Below are 13,394 nucleotides of genomic sequence, written 5' to 3'. Positions count from 1 at the left end.
AGATGCAATGTCTCACTGCCTGTGATTAGCGCAGCGCTGCACCGACTTCCTGGCGGGCTCTGCACGTGGTCCATGCGAACACGTCTGAGCTCACCCATAGTGATCAGAGAGAGAAAAAGGGGTGTTGGTGAGGTTATAAGGAGTACAGAGATGGATACAAGGTCATAGGTGTTACCATCGGATTGAGTGGAAGTGAGCGTCCTTTGATTAAGGTTAAGTTGAAGTATAGCTGGGCTGTTAAAATGAATGAGAATGTTAAAAGTGTTTGTTACCTTAAAAAAAAAAAAAAAAAAAAAAAGGATCCTGTCCCCTTAAAGCATGTTATACAGCACAGTGCATGTGCTGTGCAATTTAACCCTCGGTATCACCTGAAATACCTGGCTGATCCTGCCTGCTTCTTCCCTCCCACCTGTAAACTGACTACTGTTAATCTGAGCCCTGGCACCGTGGTCAGTTTACATGAGTCCATCATCCGCAGCTCTCCTGTGTCCTCCTCTGTGCTTCTCACCATCACTCCCCTCCTTCCCTGCCTGCCAGCTCTTACCAGTGCAGCTCTGCTCCCTTCCCCACTCCTAAAAATAAAACTGTTATGTTTATAACATCCTCTCCGTTAGCTAACGTGTCCTAGTGTCTGTGCTTTATAAAAAAAAATAGATTTCTACCCAATTCCTCTGCTCTCTCCTCCTCGGCTGACGTCGGCAGGAGTTCTCAGCCCCACCCACTGGAGCTGTCAGATGGGGAGAGGAGAGAGCCAAGGAGTCACACGAATGACAGGAGACTCTATGAAATCAGGTAGAATTCGGCATGTAAGTCACCAAGAATTAGGGTTGTACCGATACAGACACTAGTACTGTATCTGTGCCGATACCGAGCATTTGTACGAGTAATTGTACTTGTGCAAATGCTCCGATGCCTAATCCTAAACTCCCCCACCACCGCACAGATCACCCATGACTGTCGCCTGTGTCCTCCTCCAGTCCACCTCCCCCCCCCCCCCCCCCTGTGCTGCTCCTGCTCTTTTGTCCTTCTTCGGTCCCCCCTGCCCCAGATCTGTCAGAATGGAGAGCGGAGGAAGGAACTGGTAAATATGTCATTTACCAGCTCCTTCCTTTTCCGAATGCACGGCATTCATAACTGAGCATCATAAAATGTGCATACTCTGCTTCAGTTTATGAACGAACAGGAGACACCGTTTCCTGTCCATTCATCTTCAGTGTAGCTGAGGCTGCTGAGAAAGGGACCAGGAAATCTGTGTCCTTAGTCCCTTTCCCTGTCTCAAAGGGGAGATGTCAGGGGCCTGTTTAGACCCGATATCTCACCAAAGCTCCCCCCCAACAGGGTTAAATTGGATGTAAACCCGAAAAGAGTTGCCACAAAGAGTTACTCCAGTTCTGAGCAGTCCTCTTATATTTTTTTTCAGTGAGATAAAAATGGTCATAGGAGTTAGTTTCTCCCCCTTGCTGTGAGTGACAGGCAATTTGCATACAGTATCTCATGCACGAGTGTGAGACAGACATTCTGTGTACTTCAGATTCCCTCCTCCTTTCTTCTCCAGCTCTCCCAGGATTGGCTGCTCCACACCTCAGCATGATTGGGCATGCTGAAGTCATGTGGTGACTTTCCTAATTTTGACTGGATGTTAGTGATCATGGGGCATAATCCACAAGACCAGCAGAAGTTCAGTGTAAGAAATATCAATGCCTGGCCAAGAGGAGTGTAACGGTGGGTGGGGAGTCTACTGACATCACGACTCCACCCACCAAGCTCCAGATAACAGATGTGCCCACAGAATGTGCAGTTTTTCGGGTCTCATGACAGACAGAGGGGAGACAATTGACAGGTAAGGATACATGCAGGAGGCATGTATATCCTTATAGATAATCACTATGGCAGTAGTTTAGAAAGAATGAGAGTGGATTTACATCCACTTTAATGAAAGAAAAAATATTTAAAAGTAAAATTACAAAAAAAGTAAAAAAAAAAAAAAAAAAAAAAAAAAAAAACACTGACAACGTCCAATTGAAGGGGAGTAATGGCATGGAAAGGACTCATCAAATTTGAATTTCCCCTTGAATTTGTTATGCTTTTGTGATCACAAAGGGGATATTCATTAATGCAGAATATTCTGCAATTTATCTAAAGCTTTCTATTTTTAATACATTTGTAATCAACGGTTTTACACTATGTGGAGGCTTTCTGTTTTTTTTATGGATGGCGTAACCTATAACCTATCAAGCGGTTCTTTTGTGTAGGAAATGTTATCACTTTTGGATACCATCTTGCCGATTAACATTCTGATCCTTACCATTATACGATTGGTTGATGTTGCCATAAGTGGCTCAGCTGGCATTACACTGCTTTTACCTGTGGATACCATTCTCGTGACCGCATCTTGATTTTTGACACTACATGCTTGGTTTATGCTGCTGTCTGGTAAGTGTATTCAATCTTCTTTACTGGGTGGTGGATGCCCAGATTGTGGTGAATCCTTTAGTTCTACACTCCTGGATATCTTCTCATGAACATATGTGAATGAATAGGCATTTTGAATCACTAATGGGACTAGATAAATTATTTTGGTTTCACATATATGAATTTTTTGCACCGTGCATTTATGTCAATAATCGGATGATGGTACTTTGATCATCTGGTTGGACATGTAAATCACAATTCACATTGTACATTATAGTATGTTGATAAAGCAATATTCAATATTTAATTTTAGCGCTGCACTTTATGTTAGTTACATATTTTATGTTGCAAGCCCTTCATAGACACAATGGCGTATTTATATAATATATCAGATAGTCATTTTGGCAGCTTGGGCTCAAATATGCAAACTGGTGTTAGAGAAGGAGTGATGCATATTTATTTTTCATAAGGGAACGTTTAGATAGGTGAGAGAGTTGCAATAGACGGACAACTGGTTGAGAGTGAGCGGGATCCATTTTTTTAGAATGGGGTTAAATGAAACCTGGTTTAATAAAATGTTGGATTTTCTTTTTTTATTATTATAATCATTATTGCAGCTTTTATAACCATTTTATGAATTTATTCAATAAATTTCTTCCACAAATGTTGCTACACCAAATCAGTATTGTAGCACCCCATAGAAGAGGCTTAGGCCAGCCAAAGATGGTTCAAATATCAGCTGGTTCAGCAGGAACCGGCAGAGATTAGAAATATGTATGGACAGGCTGAAGACACCAAGTTAATCAAATCGATCAGCTTGGATACAACCAGCCTGCCAGATTTACTTTAGATCAGGGATCTGCAATTAGCAGACCTCCAGCTGTTGTAAAACTACAAGTCTCATCATGCCTCTGCCTCTGGGTGTCATGCTTGTGGCTGTCAGAGTCTTGCTATGCCTCATGGGACTTGTAGTTCTGCAACAGCTGGAGGTCCGCTAATTGCATATCCCTGCTTTAGATTATCACTAGCATCTGCCATAACTCGGGAAGAGAATACAGGGTTTCTGTTGATGGAGGAATCTTGCAAATTTACAAAGTCTATGACCTGCCTTAGTAAGATATGGTTGCCTGCTAGGAACAACCGTAGAGAGAAATGTTGGGGTTTTTCAAACATGGTTTTAGCCAGACTACAGGCCTAATGGTTATGGTGTTGTTACCCTCAGCGCCTTCAAACAAGAATGTGTCAAAGTAATACTTATGTGGGGACAAGCAAAAGAGATTCTGGGTCAGTGATTCTCAACCAGGGTTCCGTGGAACCTTAGGGTTCCTTCAACATTGGGCCATTTCTGCCTCTCGGATAAGTTCCCACTGACACCATGGATCTTTTTAGCTATCTGTAAGGAGGTAATTCTTCCCAATGACCACAAGTGTAAGGACCATTCTTCCCACTGACCTTCACACTAATGTATCATGAGTTGAAGATTTCTAATTTTTAGTAGGGTTTCCCCGAGACTGGAGAACTATTTCAAGGGTTCCTTTGTGTTGAAAAGGTTGAGAAAGGCTGTTTTGGGTTATCTTACTCAAAGTGCACTTATTATGGCTAAATAATGGAATTGTTCTGTGGGAACACAGATTTTGGAAGTCTACAGAAATTATCAAAATAGTATAATATATATATATATATATATATATATATATATATATATATATATATATATATATATATATATATATACATATACTGAAATGTAAATTTAGTAGTTTCCTGTTTGCTGTTAAATTGATATGTACATTTGTTTAATAAACTTGGATTATATTTTCACCACACAAAACAGTGGTCTGGATTCTTCTACAACACTTTTAAGCCTAACTAAAGATGTACAAGTGCAGCTGAAAATACAACACATTTTTATGCAGTGACGTCTTACCACATATTGCCTTAAGTCTTACCCACTCTGATATTGACAAGCAAGCTATTATGTACATTAAATGTAACAGTTAAGGCACAATTTAAACGTGTGTGTTTAGTCTCCGTATTTCACATTAATAGAGTTAACAGTCACTGTACCATCATTTGCTGATAACTGTGGCTGCCTGAATATGCCTTTTGACTATGGCTGTGCAGGGGACAGCTGTAATGATTTGCTATGCCTCCTGCGTCTCTTCCTCTTCTGTTCTCTCACATCAAAGTCAAGTCTGCTAATAATAAATGTACTTCCAGGGCTGAAAATTCTGTTCTGTTAATGAAATGAGAGGTAACCTTTATGTGACTTGAAGGACACCAAGTGCCAAACAGTCCTCAGGGCTTTAAAAACTAATTATACAAGGAGAATCCGTCCATTATTCCTTTCTTTGCCCTGCTGAGCAAAATGTGCTTAATATGCTGAAACCGTGGCTGCTTACCTTGCCTGGGTGATCGCCGTTGATTCATGCATCCCACAACTTGAAACTTCAAGCACAGAACCCTTGAATGCTGGATTGATAAGAAAACTGCAGAGCAGCGCAGATCAATAGCCAGGATACAGGCTCAATACATATATCTATCTTTTACTGTGCCAAGAGGCTGGATGCATAAAATGCACAGCAAACTGGCACAAGCTTGTTTAACCCATTAAAGATAGCTGAGGTTTTTAGATAAAATGCACATTAAGAAGTACAATCCTGATGCTGTGTCTAGGGTACTTTTGTAGCCCACGTGTAATGACGTCTAGCACTTAAAGGAGTTTTATGGTCACAAAACACAATGTAAAATCATATATTCATTTCTACATTGTATTTAAATTATTCCTAGTCTATTGTTAATAATCCGAATGATTATTTTGTAAATTTACTTTGTGATGATCGCCACACATTTACCTCTGAATTCTGTGACACATATTCACTATGCCCAGTTTATAGGCACTGCTGTTACTGAATTCACAGAGCCTGCCTTCTTTACTACAGAGGAGCTGAGAAGAGGAGTTTCAGGAGTCAGAGTCAGTACGGGAATCATTACTTTCGGGCAGCAAAGTACCATGGGATATGTAGTCCTTTGAAACTGGAAGTAAACAGAAGAGGAGAAGAATCCAAGAATTTGGGAATCCAAGAATCCAAGAATTTGGAATCCAAGGGAATCCAAGAATTTGTGAAAAGAGATGTCCAGCAGCCAGGCAGAACTCACACAAAGAGATTTTTTCAAATAAGCTTATCTTGGATTGTCAAATATAACGGTTTTCTGTATTGTTATTACAATGCTGATGTTATAACTTTAAAGTGCATGCTGTGACGATATATTTCCTTGACTACAAACATTCCAATCCCTAATTGAAAGAAAAACAATGTATAACTTTAGATGTTGCTCTTGTGTTTAAATGTGTTTTTGAAGCTTTAATGAAACTTGGCAAATGCCCTGTGTGTGTGTTGGTCTTCTATTTATTGTAAATGGATGTAGTTTAAGAGGAAGTGATGTAAAATGGGAAATGATGATGAGGAAATCACCAGATTTGAAGCATGGTTAAGTGTTGGTGTGAAATGTTGGGCACAGTGAGGCTGCAATGGTGGGCGCAGTGAGGCTGCAATGGTGGGCGCAGTGAGGCTTCATTGGGCACAGTGCGTCTGCAATGGTGGGCACAGTGCGTCTGCAATGGTGGGCACAGTGCGTCTGCAATGGTGGGCACAGTGCGTCTGCAATGGTGGGCACAGTGCGTCTGCAATGGTGGGCACAGTGCGTCTGCAATGGTGGGCACAGTGCGTCTGCAATGGTGGGCACAGTGCGTCTGCAATGGAGGGCACAGTGCGTCTGCAATGGAGGGCACAGTTCGTCTGCAATGGAGGGCACAGTTCGTCTGCAATGGAGGGCACAGTTCGTCTGCAATGGAGGGGACAGTTCGTCTGCAATGGAGGGCACAGTTTGTCTGCAATGGAGGGCACAGTTCGTCTGCAATGGAGGGCACAGGTGAGGCCGCATCGATGGGCACAGTTGAGGCCGCATCGATGGGCACAGGTGAGGCTGCATCGATGGGCACAGGTGAGGCTTCATTGGGCACAGTGCGTCTGCAATGGTGGGCACAGTGCGTCTGCAATGGTGGGCACAGTGCGTCTGCAATGGAGGGCACAGTGCGTCTGCAATGGAGGGCACAGTGCGTCTGCAATGGAGGGCACAGTTCGCCTGCAATGGAGGGCACAGTGAGTCTGCAATGGGGGGCACAGGTGAGGCCGCATTGATGGGCACAGTTGAGGCCGCATTGATGGGTACAGGTGATGCTGCATTGATGGGCACAGGTGAGGCTACAATGGTGGGCACAGGTGAGGCTGTGCTGAGGAGCACTGATAAAGTTGTTAATATTTATTTTTGTCATTTAATTCTGCATAAAACATTTACGTGTGATATCATGAGATAATTTACAAGGACATGTTTAGGGGCAGGGTATGGGTTGGGTGGGGCAACTGGTGGCGAGTAACCCTCGAAGCCTGGCTAGTAGCTAAGGACTTGCAATTTTGAACCCTGGTATAATTCTATTTAAATATTCCAGGCTCTTGAATTAGTTACATTTTGATATACAAAAATGTAATTGTGTATCAGATACCGGATTTAAAAGATTTATCTGTCAGGGTTGCATTTTCTCTACAAAGCAAGCATGTGTCCACGCTTAGCAAGTAAGCCTAGGCGTGTTTCAGAAGCCTCATTCCGCTTGTTTCCACAGCAGAGCCATATTGCTTGATTGTATACTCTAGTGTTCTGTTGATTGTCAAGTTTTGTATCAAATGATTATCACAAGAGATTAATGCAAAACGACCATTCCCTGTTTAAACCACAATCTGCAACAACCTACGGTCTGCAATCAAACAAAAATTGTTCTAACAAATCCTGTTTTCCATATTTGAAAAAGATGGCCAGGAGGCTATTCCCTCAAAATATATGCTGCTATAGTCAATCAAAAGCATTAGAATGAGTAATCAGCATCTGATTATACAACACATTCCTGGCATTATTTAATCAGAAAGATTAATGTATTTTCATTCTGAAAGGTGCTTTTGGCTCTATCAAATAAGGCATACATGTGGAATATGTAAGCTACAGCTTTATTAGTTAAAACGCTGCTTAAATTTTAACATGAACTATTGCTTCTTATTTCAACTTAACTCATTTACAATATTAGATCAACTGTGCAGTGCTAAAAACATATATTCTAAAATTAGAAGTTGGAAAATGCTAAATAATAACAGGAATGGCAACTATGGATATTACACCACTTTGTATATCAAAAAAGGAAAAAAGGGACAGCCAGGGAGGAGGGACAAAGCCATGAGAGCTGCAGCTTTCATGCATAGCGCTGGATCAGGATGGGGCTTAGGTTAGTATGGAGGGGGGGGGGGGGGTGAGAGGGGAGTCTGCGCCACAAGGTTTTTCACCTAAATGTAAAGCTTTTAAAGCACATTCAAGACAATCAAATAAAAAGTAAACTATTTATTTCGATTTTTTAACCAGCCTTTGCAGTTTACAACTTTTAATGTTGCTGGCTCCTGCTCCTAATGCGGTTTCTCTGAACGACGTGTCTTCATAGGACAGAGTTAAAATTAAACTACAATTGCATCTGAACACCACTAACCAAAAAGGCAAGTTCATTTTAATTCATTTTTAATATTCAAAACAAACTTACACATCAATCCTGTCTACATGATTTATTTTGCTAAGAAATAACTTTGGAGCCCGCCCCCACTAGCATTTCTGTCCGGGGCTATCTTGAGTAAGGGCAGATGATTTATGTAGTATTTACTTCCCGAAATCCATCTGCCCTTAGCTCAGGTATGCATGCAGGCACGAGGGTGTGCTTCACTGGGAAAAACATTCTTTTACTCCTAAAGACTCCTGAGGTGCATAATATAATTTGCCTAGACCTGGAAACTAAAATATAACTAAAGAAATGTAAAAATTAAAAAACATTTAATAATTAATAATAAAATAATAAAAAGAGTAAATAGGATATAGTTTCCTATCAATTTACTAATGTTAGCAGCATAACGATTAAAAATAGTTAATGTTGATTGAGTGAGAAAGTTCCACTTTAACATTGAATAATGCAGACTCAAGACAGACTGTTAGCTTAAAGAAAGTAGCGGAAAAAAGGAGGGGCAGGGGAGTGCCTTTAGATCCTAGACCAGTGATGGTGAACCTTGGCACCCCAGATGTTTTCAAACTACATTTCCCATGATGCTCAACTACAATGCAGAGTACATGAGCATCATGGGAAAAGAAGTTGCAAAATATCTGAGGTGCCAAGGTTCGCCCTCACTGTCCTAGACTATGGAGGCTGTGTGTTTCTATTGATGCAAACAGTATAAGGAGATACAAATCTAGTCCCTGCAAGCAAAGGGGACTCTATAGGACACTGTATGAGAAAACAACCACTCTGAAACAGGAAACTCGAGGTCATGGCACCAGCTTAAAAAAAAAAAAAAATTGACAAGGATTAAAAGATAAAGAAGCTGTATACCAAGTAAGGTAATAAAGTGGTTCGAACCCTCTCACTGAAGTGACAGACCACAAGCGATATACAGAGATGAAACAAATCCACCTACATAAGTTGTACTTGTTTATTTACAGCGATCTCTTCTCTATAGCATTCTAAAACACAGTGTTTTGAATTTGTCTTGACATCATACACAGCAGTCCTCACACAGGGAGAGAAAGGGGCAGCCAATTGAGACTCTAGTGTTTTGCACAGCGCTGTAAACATTTTCAAAATAATTGCAGGAGGAGACCGCATAGTAAGAACCTCATCTGCATGCTGCTTCTTAGTTGTTTTGCCTAACTGCATTTGAGAAAAAAGTAAGGTCACCAATCTGACGTTGCTTTTTGGTAGGGATGCGGGATCACAAGACTGGCTAAAAACAATCTACAAAATCTTTGGAAAATAGTTAAATAGTTAGTCAGGTTCAACCATAAAAATAAAAAATAACATCATACAATCCCATATACTCAATCCTATAAACACAGTTGATCCAGAGGAACAAAGCATGATCCAATTTGCTATAGCAGGGGAATAAAAAAAAAAAATCCTTCCTGATCCCAAGAGGCAATCGGATTTTCCCTGGATCAACTTTACCTATAAATGGTAATACCCGGTTATATTATATACATTTAGGAAATAGTCCAGGCCTTTCTTAAAGCAATCTACTGAGCTGGCCATAACCACCTCTGGAGGGAGTCTATTCCACATTTTCACAGCTTTTACTGTGAAGAAACCTTTCCGCATTTGGAGATGAAATCTCTTTTCCTCTAGGCGTAAAGAGTGCCCCCTTGTCCTCTGTGTTGACCGTAAAGTGAACAACTCAACACCAAGTTTACTATATGGACTCCTTATATATTTGTACATGTTGATCATATCCCCTCTTAATCTTCTCTTCCCAAGAGAATAAATTCAGTTCCTCTAATCTTTTCTCATAGCTGAGCTCCTCCATGCCTCTTATCAGTTTGGTTGTCCTTTGCTGCAATTTCTCCAGTTCCCCGATATCCTTTTTGAGAACTGGTGCTCAAAACTGAACTGCATATTTCAGATGAGGTCTTATTGATTTGTACAGGGGCAAATTAGAGCTCTCTCTCTGGAGTCCATACCTCTCTTAATACAAGAAAGGACTTCAATTGCTTTGGAAACTGCAGCTTGGCATTGCAGGTTGTTATTGAGCTTATCATCTACCAAAACCCCCAGATCTTTCTCCATTACGAATCCCCCCAGTTGTTCTCCCCCTAGTATGTATGATTCATGCATTTTCTTAGCCCCCACGAGACATCCTGTAAGGACGTTATTCCACTGCATGGTGTCATCTGCAAAGACTGAAATGGTACTTTTAATCCCAGACCCAATATCATTTATAAAGATATTAAAAAGTAAAGGTGCCAACACTGAAATTTGGGGTACACCACTGATAACCTTAGACCATTCAGAGTAAGAATCGTTAAGCACTACTCTCTGAATTAGGTAAATTAGCCAGTTTTCTATCCATTTACAAACTGATATTTCCAAGCCTGTAGACTTTACCTTACACATTAGCCTTGTATTGTATTGAACGCTTTTGAAAAATCCATGTATACCACGTCCACAGCCACCCCTCTGTCCAAGGTTTTACTTACCTCCTCATAAAAAGAAATCAGATTTGTTGAGAACCTCAGTCTTTCATGAATCCATGCTGTCGGTCGCTTAAACTATTTTTTCCAGCAATAACTCATCTATGTGGTCTTTTATTAAACTCTACAGTATCTTCCCAACTATAGAAGTTAAACTAACAGGTTTATAGTTACATGGTAAAGACTTATTTTCCCTTTTTTAAATACAGGCACCACATTGGCCCTACGCCAATCCAAAGATACTATTCCCATCATTAATGAGTCCCTAAACATTATATACACAGGCTTTGAAATGACAGAGCATAATTATAGGATCCATGGGTGGATGCCATCTGGTCCAGGTGTTTTATCCACCTTTATTCTGTCTAAATATGTCTGGACTATATCACTTTTGAGCCATTGTGGATCATTTGGGGCTGTGTCAATGCAATCCCCATTATGGACTTGAGCTCCCCCATGCTCCTTTGTATACACAGAACTGAGGAATGTATTTAATAAATTTGCCTTCTCTTTGTCCCCAGTCACCCATTCTAGATTAATTTTGGAAAAGGCTGACATGCTCAGACATTACCTTTTTACTATTAATATATTTGAATAATTTTTTGGGGTTTGTCCTACTATATTTTGCAATCTGTCGTTTTGAATTTTTGCATCCTTGATTTCCTTTTTTACATACTCTGTTATATTCTTTGCAACATTTAAACAACAATAGTGCTCCTTCATTTTTTTATTTTTTAAAAGCACTTTTCTTATTGTTTATAGCTTTTTTTTAACTTTGGTCGTGAGCCACATAGGATTTATTTTAAGCCCTTTAAACTTATTGCCCATGGCAATATACTTTGCAGTGAGTTCACAGTCTTTTTTAAGAATTCCCATTTCTGTTCTGTGTTCATCAATGCAAATATTCCCTCCCAGTTTATGTCTTGGAGAGTAGCCCTTATCCTTGGAACATTTGTTCTCTTAAACTTAAGTGTTTTTATATTTCCTGTATGTGATTTTTGGTTACAGCTAACATCAAATGAAATTATGTTATGGTCACTGCTACCCAGATGTTCCTTTATATTAACATTGGTAATAAGCTATGTGTGGTTTGAGATTACCAGGTTTAACAGAGCATCATTCTTAGTTGGGGCCTCAATAAACTGGACCATAACATTGTACTGTAATAGGGTTATACATTTGTGCCCTTTAACTGTTCCAGCAGTTCGATTACTCCAGTCAATTTCCAGGTAGTTAAAATCCCCCATTATTATAAATGTCCCAGTCCTTGCAGCCCTTTCCATCTGTGCAAAGAGTGGAGACTCCACCTCCTGTTTAACATTGGGTCTATAAAAAACTTCAATGAGTAACTTTTGAGCAACTTAGAACTATTCATATCTATATGCAATTCCACTCATAATGCTTTAGCTACATCACAATCTCCATCAATTAGGTCCTCATTCACACTCACTTTGAGATCACTTCTGACAAAGAGACAGACCCCATTACCTTTCCTTTTTACCCTGTCTCTCCGAAAGAGTGCATAACCAGGAATATTAATAGCCCAGTCATGTGAGGAATTAAGCCAAGTTTCAGCAATGCCGATTACATTATAGTTCTCCTCGTGCACCAGAGCTAGCTTCCAACTCCCCTATTTTGCTTGGCAGACTTCTGGCATTGGTGAACAAACACTTTAATAAATTATTACATTTTGCTTTGGTGTTTTGTATATCTTTTTTAGTAGTACAAACGACACTATAATTTACAATGGTTGTTTGTAACATAGGAACTTTCTCGTCACCTGCCTTAACCCTCCCTCCATCTATCCCCATCCCACCCTCCATTAACGTCTGACCCCTAACTGACCTGTCTGCCCGATGGAATTCTTGTTCACCCCCCCCACTAGTTTAACTACTCCTCCAACCTTACCATAAACCTCTCCCCCAGCACAGAAGACCCCAATTCCATTCAGATGCAAACCATCTTTAGCAAATAGGTTGCACCGAAATGAAAAGTCATCCCCATGCTCTAGAAACCCAAACCCTTCCTTCTTACACCAGATCTTAAGCCATGCATTCAGCTATCTAATCTTCCCCTGCCTTTCCTGTGTTGCACATGGCACAGGCAATATTTCAAAGAATATCACCTTGGAGGTCCTTCCCTACAACTTGCAGCCTAGTTTAAATTGATCCTCAAGGAACCACCACCTTCCATGTATTCTGTCATTGGTTCCAACATGGACCAAGACAGCTGGTTCATGCCTAGCCCCTAACAGTAATTTATACACCTGGTCCACTACATGCCGAGCCCTAGCACCAGGGAGACCGCAAACCATCCGGTTGAGGCGATCCTGGCGACAAACTGTTCTATCAGTCCTTCTGATTAGAGAATCCCCTATAAGCACCAACTGTCTAGGCCTACCTACAATCCCCTCACCACCCCTACTAGATAGGCTGCTCTCCCACCTGTTAGGGGTAGCAGTGACATCCAGGGCTGCCACCTCTGTTTGCCACCTCCACATCTTCACTCAACTTGGCAAATTTGTTTTAATGCACAAACACAGGACTGACCTTCCTTTTCTGTGAGACCCTTCCACTCCCTCTAACTACATGAACCCATCTTCCTACCTGATAATCCTGACTTGCCCCTCCACCCTCCACATCAACCCTACTGACCACCTGCTCAGTGAGCAGAGAACCCCTTTCAAGGTTGCCCTTTCTGCCCAGCGTTGCACCTTGCTCCTCCAGATCTCTAATGCGAGCTTCCAGAAGAGCAACCCGCTTACATCTGTCACAGTGGTATCTATCCTGGAGTTGTTGCACCAATTTTGCATACATGTGGCACACTGTGCACTGAGCAAAACCTTCAACCCTGCTAGCACTCATTTCCCAGTTACAATA

General features: G+C 41.0%; 1 protein-coding gene across 1 annotated transcript in view; it reads right to left on the bottom strand.

Moving 5' to 3' along the window:
• Positions 1-13,394, bottom strand: part of EXOC4 (exocyst complex component 4) — a 716,245-nt gene that overhangs the window by 215,465 nt on the left and 487,386 nt on the right. The window lies entirely within an intron of this gene.

Source organism: Lithobates pipiens, unplaced genomic scaffold (genome assembly GCF_037356315.1).
Source record: "Lithobates pipiens isolate NorthernLeopardFrog02 unplaced genomic scaffold, aLitPip1_a1.2 Scaffold_8, whole genome shotgun sequence".
NCBI lineage: Eukaryota > Metazoa > Chordata > Amphibia > Anura > Ranidae > Lithobates > Lithobates pipiens.
This window is presented reverse-complemented; position numbering and strand designations above follow the sequence as displayed.